The sequence below is a fragment of the Megalobrama amblycephala genome, linkage group LG8 (genome assembly GCF_018812025.1).
Source record: "Megalobrama amblycephala isolate DHTTF-2021 linkage group LG8, ASM1881202v1, whole genome shotgun sequence".
Classification (NCBI taxonomy): Eukaryota; Metazoa; Chordata; class Actinopteri; order Cypriniformes; family Xenocyprididae; genus Megalobrama; species Megalobrama amblycephala.
This window is the reverse complement of record NC_063051.1, coordinates 22369920-22380781: the sequence shown is the minus strand read 5'-3', so window position 1 is coordinate 22380781 and position 10862 is coordinate 22369920.

Genomic DNA, 10862 nt, shown 5'->3' with positions numbered 1-10862 from the left:
TCACATCCATGTGATCAGACTCCTATAACGAACACACTCGTGAAGTTTCATAAAGATCAATATATGTATGCAGACGTTATAACACATTTCCTGTTTCCTTTTTCTCGCCATAAATTCGTTGCCTCGCCACGGCCAAACCGTTCGAGATATCAAAAATCCCCTGGCAATTTTTAATCATCAGTGTCTTGACTTCATGCTGACCGAGTTTGGTGGCGATCGGATTAATCGTCTAGGAGGAGTATATCAAATTCCAGAGCATGCGTTTTTCAAACAACCCTTAATAGCTGACTTCCTGTTGGCGTGGTGTTTAACTTAGAGCACGAAAGTTGTTCGGCCCGATGAGGTCTATATGTGTACTGAGTTTCATACTAATACGTGCAAGCGTGTTTAATATATGGACCAAATTTTCAGACTTTTTTCAAGGGGGCGCTGTCGAGCCCCCCTGCCACGCCCGGGTACCAGCCTCTCCGGCGTCCTAATGGCCGCGGATTCCAATGTGTGTGCCAATTTTCAAGAGTTTTTGAGCATGTTAAGGCCCCCAAAAAGCCCCGGAAGACGGAAAAAAAAAAAAAAAAAAAAAAAAAAAAAAAAAAATAATAATATAGCTGCGAGCAGCGATGGCGGGCCCAAGCCCGGTGGCACCGCCACCCCGGTGGCTTCAGGGCAACTGTGCACAGCGGGCAATAGGCACTTAAAACGGTTAAACATCAAAGGACTATGTCAAATTCACTCCACATTTACTGCACTACAAGGTGCCACTATAGAGCCCCTCCTCCCTGCCCATTTTCAAAGGATTACATGTGCCAAGTTTTAACATTATTCTGATGAATTTTGAAGCAAATCAGGTAAAAATAAGAGGGTGATCTCAATGTATGCTGAAAGTGACACATTTTCTGCTTCCAGTTGGTGGCGCTATTACTTTGAATCACAATAGTCACATCCATGTGATCAGCCTTGTACAACGAAGACTAAGCCGAAGTTTCATCAAAATCAATTAATGTATGCAGAAGTTATAACACTTTGTTTCCCTTTTCTTGCCATAAATTCGTTGCCTCGCCACGGCCAAACCGTTTGAGATATCCAAAATCCGTTTGCAATTAAACAACTTCAATGTGTTAGCAACAAGTTAAAAAAAGTTTGGTGTAAATTGGATAAACCCTGTAGGAGCAGTAGTATAAAATTCATAGCCTGTTTTTTCAAAAAATTAACATTCAAACCAAAATAGCTGACTTCCTGTTGGTCGGAGCTAATGAATGTAAATTAGAAAATTGTCCGGCTTGATGAGAACAATATGTGTACCGAGTTTGGTGATTGTAGGAAAAACTAACCCCCCCACTTTTGTCAAAAGGTGGCGCTACTGAGCCCCTCCACCACGCCCATTTCTATGGCTTTGTCCATGTCTACTGGTTGACAATATTGATGTGTGTGTCGAGTTTCATGCAATTTGAAGCATGTTAAGAGCCTCAAAAACACTCAAGAATATTATTACAGTTTGACCTGTTGCCATGGCAACAATATTTCAAATATCAAAAATCCTGTCATAGGTCTACATCTGCTGTGTATTGACATTACACTGATGAAGTTTGAAGCAAATCAGGTAAAAATAAGAGGGTGATCTCAAAACATTTCAAAAAGTGATACACTTCCTGCTGCCAGTTGGTGGCGCTATAACTTTGACTCACAATAGTCACATCCATGTGATCAGACTCCTATAACGAACACACTCGTGAAGTTTCATAAAGATCAATATATGTATGCAGACGTTATAACACATTTCCTGTTTCCTTTTTCTCGCCATAAATTCGTTGCCTCGCCACGGCCAAACCGTTCGAGATATCAAAAATCCCCTGGCAATTTTTAATCATCAGTGTCTTGACTTCATGCTGACCGAGTTTGGTGGCGATCGGATTAATCGTCTAGGAGGAGTATATCAAATTCCAGAGCATGCGTTTTTCAAACAACCCTTAATAGCTGACTTCCTGTTGGCGTGGTGTTTAACTTAGAGCACGAAAGTTGTTCGGCCCGATGAGGTCTATATGTGTACTGAGTTTCATACTAATACGTGCAAGCGTGTTTAATATATGGACCAAATTTTCAGACTTTTTTCAAGGGGGCGCTGTCGAGCCCCCCTGCCACGCCCGGGTACCAGCCTCTCCGGCGTCCTAATGGCCGCGGATTCCAATGTGTGTGCCAATTTTCAAGAGTTTTTGAGCATGTTAAGGCCCCCAAAAAGCCCCGGAAGACGGAAAAAAAAAAAAAAAAAAAAAAAAAAAAAAAAAAAAAAAAATAATAATAATCCTTAGAAAAACAAGAGGGCCCTGCGCGAATTTTCGCTTGGGCCCTAATAATCCTTAGAAAAACAAGAGGGCCCTGCGCGAATTTTCGCTTGGGCCCTAATAATCCTTAGAAAAACAAGAGGGCCCTGCGCGAATTTTCGCTTGGGCCCTAATAAAATGAATAGATTTCCTTTCTGGATGTCTCTGGAGGTTTGTATTTGTGTGAATACTACCACTTTTCTGGCACTTTTTTCCCTCAATCTAAACCCGTCATATGTAAGGTTTTTGGTCAAGGAGAGACGGATATGAACTTCAAGAGATAAAAAGGATTCAAGCAGGTGTGAGGACACGTGTTTCCTGTGATAGGTCGGAGTGTGTCCGTCACAGGACTGTTGGGAAGCTCAACGTATATTTACACACAGACAGACATGCAAAAAGACATGGACTTAAGTGTGATTGTGTGGCTGTTGTTAAATTCCTACTTCAAATAACTTGTACAATATCATCTCAAGGAAATGTTTTAACGCGTTCATTTTTCAGCTTGTATACTACAATCTTACAGAACACACGCGGTTTTAATCCTAAAGTCAAATTATTTTATGCGTGTGTCTACATTCCTCACTTTAGATTAGGTGGTGCTTGTATTCTGAAATCTCATCCATAGGTGATGTTTTGTTCTCATAGTCATTCTTCTGGACTTTGCAGTACCAGATAGGCCCAAATCATGCTAAAGGTTCCATGAGCTACTGAAACACAGGGATGTGAAATGGCATTATCCCACCGCCTCTCACACCGTCCACGCAAAATGGTTTAAGCCGCAGAAATGCTTCCGTGGGCCACTGGCTAATCCCCTTTTCTTGTATAAAACCAGTGGCGGGACTGCTACATCGCTGGGCAGTGCGATAGTGCACTAGTGTGACAAGCCATTAAAGTGCCATGCTGTCTGTGTGTTTATTTACATTCTTGTCTTTCAGATCCACCACAGAGCTTTTATTCTTGCCAGCGATCACTCTGGGAAGGTACTCTGATCTGACACCCACAAGATGCTGTTCTGCCGATGCTCTTTTGCATCAGACATAATGAGATGGGTAGGGCGGCATGTTTTGATGGGGGTGGGCATGCTAAGGTTGCGTCACATGTATGGCATGCATCTATTGAATGTACATTTTTAAGAGGGTTACTTATGTTTGTATTCTTTCTTTATTTATTTCTTACAAAGTTAGTTGCAGGGCAGTCATGTTCAAAAGGTAGTTCAAAAGTCCTGTACCAGAATCTACTAATGCCCCCTGGTGGCTTCAGGGATATACTGCAATATATAAAAGTGTACATGGTTCTCATTAAGGTGGGAAAACTTGAGGCAAACCTGTTCAAACATATGACTTTTTTTTCACACTTCTGGTTCAACAGTTTTACAGTATATTCATTGTGCAAAATGTTAATTCTCAATGCAAACTGACCCACCTGGCCTTGATTGAAATGTGGTCTTGTTTCAGTGCTGCAGGAGTAACACTGGAAACTCAAGCTGTTTGGCGGCCTCCAGATCACCTTCAGTGCCTGGAGTGGGACTGAATTTCATCTCAGTTAAGGTGAAGAAAAGTGGAATCACTGTAATAGAGATCAGAAAAAAAGTGTTAACTGAAAAAAAAAAAAAAAAAAAAAAAAAATCCACACTTAAAAAGGTTTGGTGATTTATCCCTAACTCCATTTCTAGCAACATTTTTAAAAATATAACAGAGGGCATTTAATTACTTCATTACTATTTTATAAAATTTTAAAGTTAGTGACCTGCTGATGTAACGCACAAAATACAGGAAATATGTAGAAAAAATGATAGTGAAATAGGAAGTAATTCAGGTAAAAATAGGTGTGATGGACACAAAATGTACACAAAATCAGAACAAAATGGCTTCTTTAAGCACAAATCAGTATTTAGTGTGACCTCCTGGACTTCTTTCAGTTTCTCAAAGAAGAAAATCTGAGAAACTTCTCATCAGATATTGAAAGTTTTCTTGGTCTTTCAATTCTTTTCCATTCCATTTAAGTTTAAGAGAACTGGTTCCTGCTATTGCTCAAATGTAACTAAATACTTGCCACTTAAACCTATGGAAGCAGTTTTTTCTGTTTTTTAATACTGCATACAAATTTCCTGTATTTTCTGGTTATATTCTAATAAAGAGACTGAGATCAGAGTATCTCTAAAACTGCAAGGCTTGTGTTGCTCCAGGTCAGCAGTGCTGAGAATTTAACAACAGTGGTAAATAAAAAAAATAAAAAATCTGGCGACAAGGTGTTGGGCGCCTAAGGCTCATCAATGCACGAGGACAACGAAGGCTATCCCGTCTGGTTCGAGCCAACAGAACGTCTACTGTGGTGCAAGTCACACAAAATTTATGGGAGAAATGTCAAAACACACAGTACATTGCACTCTTCTGCGTATGGGGTAGCCGCAGAACAATCAGAATGCTTACGATGACCCCTGTCCACCATTAAAAGTGCCTACATTGGGCACGTAAGCATCGGAAGTGGACTTTTGAGCAATGGAAGAAGGTCGCCTGGTCCAATAAGCCCTGTTTTCTTTTACATCTCGTGGACGGCCGTGTAGGTGGGCGCCGTTTACCTGGGGAATTGATAACAACAGGATGCACTTTGGGGGACGAAAGGCTGGTAGTGGGAGTGTGATGCTTTGGGCAATGTTCTGCTGGGAAACTCTGGATCCGGCCAATTAAGTGGATGTAAATTTGACACGTGCCACCTTCCTAAACATTGTTGCAGACCAGGTGTTGCCCTGGCCTCCAAATCCCATAGATCTCAATGCAATTGTGCATCTATGGGATGTGCTGGACCAACAAGTTCAATCCACAGCGGCTCCACCTCACAACCTACAGGACTTGAAGGATCTGCTGCAAACATCTTGGTGCCAGATATCACATGACACCATCGGGGGACTTGTAGAGTCCATGCCTCGGCGGGTCGGTGCTGTTTTGGCAGCACGCAGAGGACCAAGATTTCTCAAAACAATCTATAAAAACTCATTAATAATAAATTTTTTATGTCTTAAAGGGAAAGTCCACCCAACAATGAAAATTCTGTCATCATTTACTTACCCTCATGTCGTTCCAAATCTGTATAAGTGTCTTTCTTCTGCTGAACACAAAATATATCTTTTTAAGAATTTGGACAACCAAACAGTTTTAGTTTGCATTGACTTCCTTTAACTGTTGGTAACTATTTAGTTTCCAACATCTTCTTTTGTATTCCACAGAAAAAAATAAAGTCATACAGGTTTGGAACAACACGAGGCTGAGTAAACGGTGACATATTTTTCATTTTTTAACGGACTACCCCATTTATTTGTGGACATGAAACAAAAACTTGTTTTAGGGCATTCGTAGAACAAAACACAGTCTAAAAATATCCATAATTGAAACAGATACAATATCTTCAGTTCACTAAAATGCAGGAGGAGGAAGACAGCGTATCCTGTTCCCATGTGCCTCAATGCAATGTGGCTTCCTTTTACCCTTGAAAGCCAGAACCCTCTACAAACGGTGTCAGGGTAATCAGCAGTGACTTGAAATATGTGGCGTCATTGAAATGTGGATTCTGTGACTAATGTTTTTATAATCCTCCTTTGAGCAGTGGCCTGTCTCAAGAAGGCATTGGAGGTATTCAGTTTGAGTTCCCTTTTAGGTCAAAATCTGCCTTTATTAGCATAATTTAGGTGTATGAGACCTAGAAGAATATTAATAATAGTCAAGTTGTATTAGCATCTCTGTGTGACTCTAAAGACTGCAGGATGCCCACTAAAAGTAGGACCAATTTGATTCAGATGGAAGGAGATACAACTGTTTCTGTATCACTGGCCCATAGATACCTATATTTCACCACTTTGTCACGATTTGTCCATATCCATTCAGTGTCTACCCATTCATTTAGTGGTAAAAGAAGTGATGCTGCACATTAGAACATCTGTGTATTTTTAGAGGTCTTCTGCATCCTATTAGAAACGTAGACTTTATTTTACAGTCTATTGGGGTTTCATATGCAAACACCTATATAAACACACCACATTCACTATATGGACATTCCTTTTGGCCCTACACTGTCTGAACACTGTACACATTGTGTCTTGCATATCAATGCAGTCTGCAGTAAAAATGTAGATGTGCTGTACAATAAAGTCCCTTCCTCGCTTTCATTTATACATGCTGTAAGAACCTTCTTTCAAACCACACTGTTAAAACTGAAGCCCCCTTCTATAAACATTTCAATGTTACAGTCCATTTTGCAGTCTCACCCCCCAAAAAAATCCCTGTAAATCGAAACCTTTTGTCGTGGCAGCAGCAAACTCCTGTAGTTCCCAGAATTCTATTTGACAGCATGTTGTGCTATACGAGACAGCCGGGCAGACATATAGAAATCTAACAAGACTTTTTCTTCTGCGTCGCTTGTCTGGTTAAATGGTGAAGAAAGACATGTAACCATGGTGAGATGATAGTAAAGCTCCATAAAATGATGGGGGGAGACTGGAAAAGGCTTTAGTTTCTTGGCCAGTAATAGATGTAAAGAATATTTGGGTACTACAATAGGGTCGGACACAGATCAGTCCTCAGCAGAAAGCTGAACAGGTGGTCACTGAAAACACAGACAGAGAATGTGAAATCATTCTGCGGTGTAGATTTCACTGATAGGGCCCAAGGGGTTACTTGCTGCCTTGTTCCTTAGGAAGCACAAAATATTTAAAGTCCTTAAGTCCTGGGAAAAAAAACCCAACTTCCAACAACTGCAGGCTTCCATTTAAAGCAATAGTTCAACTGATACATATTTTCATCTTTATTTAATCTCCCTTACGTTATTTTTTCTTTTATAGAGCACAAAAGGTAAAGTTTTGCAGAATATCTGGCCACTCTTTTCAACTTAATAAAAGTAAATTAAACCACATTTGTGTTATCATAGATTCATGACAGGCTACCTCAGAATAAGATGGGATGAGTTCAGAGTAGATGCTTCAGGTGTGAGATAAACTGGAAGTTTTGTGAATTTGATCATGTCGGGTGGACAGCGGGATGTGTGTGTATGGTTCTGCTTAAGTGAGCCTGAAGAATCCGTGAGGATCTCGCATTGGGAGAATGAGCCCCTTTCATCACTTAAAGCGTGCAGTTTCTCTCTTACACAGGAAGCTTTAAAAAAGATTGGATGCAGGCTTACTGTCCCTTTTCCATCCCCCACAATTCTCTCCGTTCTGTAAAATGAAGGTATACACGCACACATAGTCATCCAACAACCCCTGTAACATCATGACTTTAAAGGGTTAGTTCACCCCAAAATCAAAATTCTGTCATTAATTACTGAATTAATGTTATGAAGTGACGAGAATACTTTTTGTGCACCAAAAAAACTAAATAACGATATTCAACAATATCTAGTGATGGGCAATTTCAAAACACTGCTTCATGAAGCTTTGAAGCTTTACGAATCTTTTGTTTCTAATCAGTGGTTCAGAGCATGTATCAAACTGCCAAAGTCACGCCCCCCAGTGGTGAACCATTGAAATTTCGAAACACTTATGATGAAACAAAGCCTCGTTTACTGAAATCATGTGACTTTGGCAGTTTGATACCCGCTCTGAACCACTGATTTGAAACAAAAGATTTGTAAAGCTCCGAAGCTTCATGAAGCAGTGTTTTGAAATTGCCCATCACTAGATATTTTGGAATAAAGTCGTTTTTTGGTGCGCAAAAAGTATACTCGTCTCTTCATAACATTAAGGTTGAACCACTGTAGTCACATGAAATGTTTTAAATATGTCTATAGTAGCTTTTTGGACATTGAAAGTGTTAATTGTCTTGCTGGCAATGGAGCTCACTGAGTCATTGGATTTTATCAAAAATATCTTAATTTATGTTCCAAAGATGAACAAAGGTCTTACGGGTGTGGAAAGACATAAGAGTGAGTAATTAATGACAGAATTTTCATTTTTGGGTGAACTAATCCTTTAAGGCAGTGGTTCTCAACTCCAGTCCTCGGGACCCACTGCTCTGCACATTTTGTATGTCTCTCTTATATGACAAACTCAATTCAGTTCATGCAGACTCTCCTAATGAGCAGATGATCTAAATCAGGTGTGTTAAATAAGGGATACATACAAAATGTGCAGAGCAGTGGGTCCCGAGGACTGGAGTTGAGAAACACTGCTTTAAGGTCTATGTAAATTGGGCTTCAGAAATTTTAATTGTTAATATTAACTAATTGATGATAGGTTTTTGTGTGTCTCAGCATAACGCATATGAAACACAAAAAGGGTCTCCAGAGGCACATGATCATAAACAATCCCGTGTGAAGGTATTGTTGATAGTGGCTCTGAAATTCTCTCTAGAATACTACCAGAGGGATCTAAACAGAAAGGGAGAACCCTTATTAGACCTTTGAGAGCACAGAGAGAATAATGCCTATTTAACCTCAACATCTAAACCATTCACCCACTCAGACAAGATCTGGGAGAGACAAAAGAACCAGCAAAATTAGAAAAGGCTCAGCATCAGGTACTAATGGAGCTTGAAGAGCAGAAGAAATCCCTGTGGTGTAGAGCATCATGTTTCCCCCAGCCACTTTTCTGAAAAACTGTTTTTATCTGCCATCTAACCATCCCTTTGCTTTCCTTTAGCTGTACACGGATAGAGTGACGGCGGGCAAAGACGCGTAGCACCGTTAGAGTCAGGGCTGTCAGATGGGACCACCTGCATAGCCCTCTTTTTCCTGTGGGATTACTGAGGGTGCGGGCCAGGGTCTGGAGGGTTTGTTGGTGGAGGTCCCAGGGTGGAGAGTGAGCGGCGTGGAAAGTCGAGCTGGCGTGAGGTGCCAGGAAGGTTCTGCCACATACTGCATGCTCCCCGTGCTGCCCCTTCACGGTCACATTGGTTCCGTGCCGTGCAGCTGCCAACCCGTCTTTCATGGGCCGGCCGCCTGGGCTGTCTCTCTGAGGTGGGTGCTCTTTCACATTCAAAGCAGTCTCACTGAGTAACCACACATTCCCATACAAAAACTCAAAGAGCCCCCCCACACCCCCTCCCACCCCACGCCAAGCTAGGCATAGCTTTCCCACCAGCGGCAGACAAGTGTGTTTACCCCATACCATAATGCGACAGAGATGGGCGAAGTCCTTCCACGTACTCTCCTTCGGCGAGGGCACATTCCAAGCTTTGTGTTCCAGGGCCCTCAAGTTTTTAAACACTAGGGACTGAAGTGACAAGGGTGATCTGAAAACTGCTTTGACAAGATCTCAACACAGTTCTGTTGGAATCCTTGAACCTACATAATTATACTGTGCATAAATGTAAATATTATATTAATATTATTAAAGAAAAATATTAAATATATTATATTACTATAATTATATATGATGTATTTATTGTCCAAAGGGCTTAATAAAAATAAAAAACAAAGATATGACATCCAAAGTATGTAAGGTAGTACAACTAGATCTCTTTGATTGAATCCAAAAGGTTTGAATTATATTTTGCTACATATTAAGGTATTTTAAAGATTTTTGAAGCGTCAAAAGGTAATTCTGTTTAACCGCCCAAAGGCCAATACAGCCATTTAATTTGTGATTAAAATATCATAAAATGTAATAAATGTATATATATATATTTTATAACATCATATATCAACAGTGCAAAATGGTATTACAATGATGTGTAGAAGTTGTTGCTTTGTTATGAGAAAGAATGTCCGAAAAAATTATTTTCATTGATGTCTTTCGGAGTAACCAATACAAAGGGACCATTTTGGATCAACTCTCGTGGTCAGCATCATGTGACAGGATAAGACATCATTCAGACACCTGCAAAGGATCACATGGTCATGAAGCAAACTAACTAACTCTCTTTTAACTATTTGAGAAATTCATGGTTTCACTTGCTCATGAGCATGTCCCGAAACATTAGGTCATTCGGTACAACCGCTATAAAACATGGAAAATGTTGTAATATTTTAAATATTCTAAACATAAAATGTTTGATTGTCCTTTTGCTAGCTAGCTAGCAAGCTAACTAGCTAGATATCAGCCTGTTAGCATTGTTTGAAAATATCGTCATTTGGTATAACCAAAAGTGTAATATATATATATATATATATATATATATATATATATATATATATATATCTTTTAAAAAATTTCAGTGACCTTGTAAATGTATTGAAGCCCAGATTTGCTCTGTCCTCACAGTGGTATAGAAAGCTGAGGAAATCAGTTATTTTGTGTCAACTTTCTTCTATTTAATGGTTTCAATAATTCCTTCATTTAATTTCACATATTTTTATTCATACCACAAACACAGCCAGTTAGAAGAATTTGAGCACATAGTTAGCACTTCTTTGGCACAAATGCTAAAGCAAATGGTGGTTAAATGCCTTGCTCAAGTGTATAACCTAATGCTTATATGTACGGCAATTGGTTAGAAAGCAACCAAGAAAGGAAACTCACTCTCTAAGCCAGACAGCTGCAAGACTCATGATGGTCGTGGCTCATTCATTCATCATTCCTGACTGCCCCCTTGTCTCATTCTAAAATTAATAGTTTGTTTT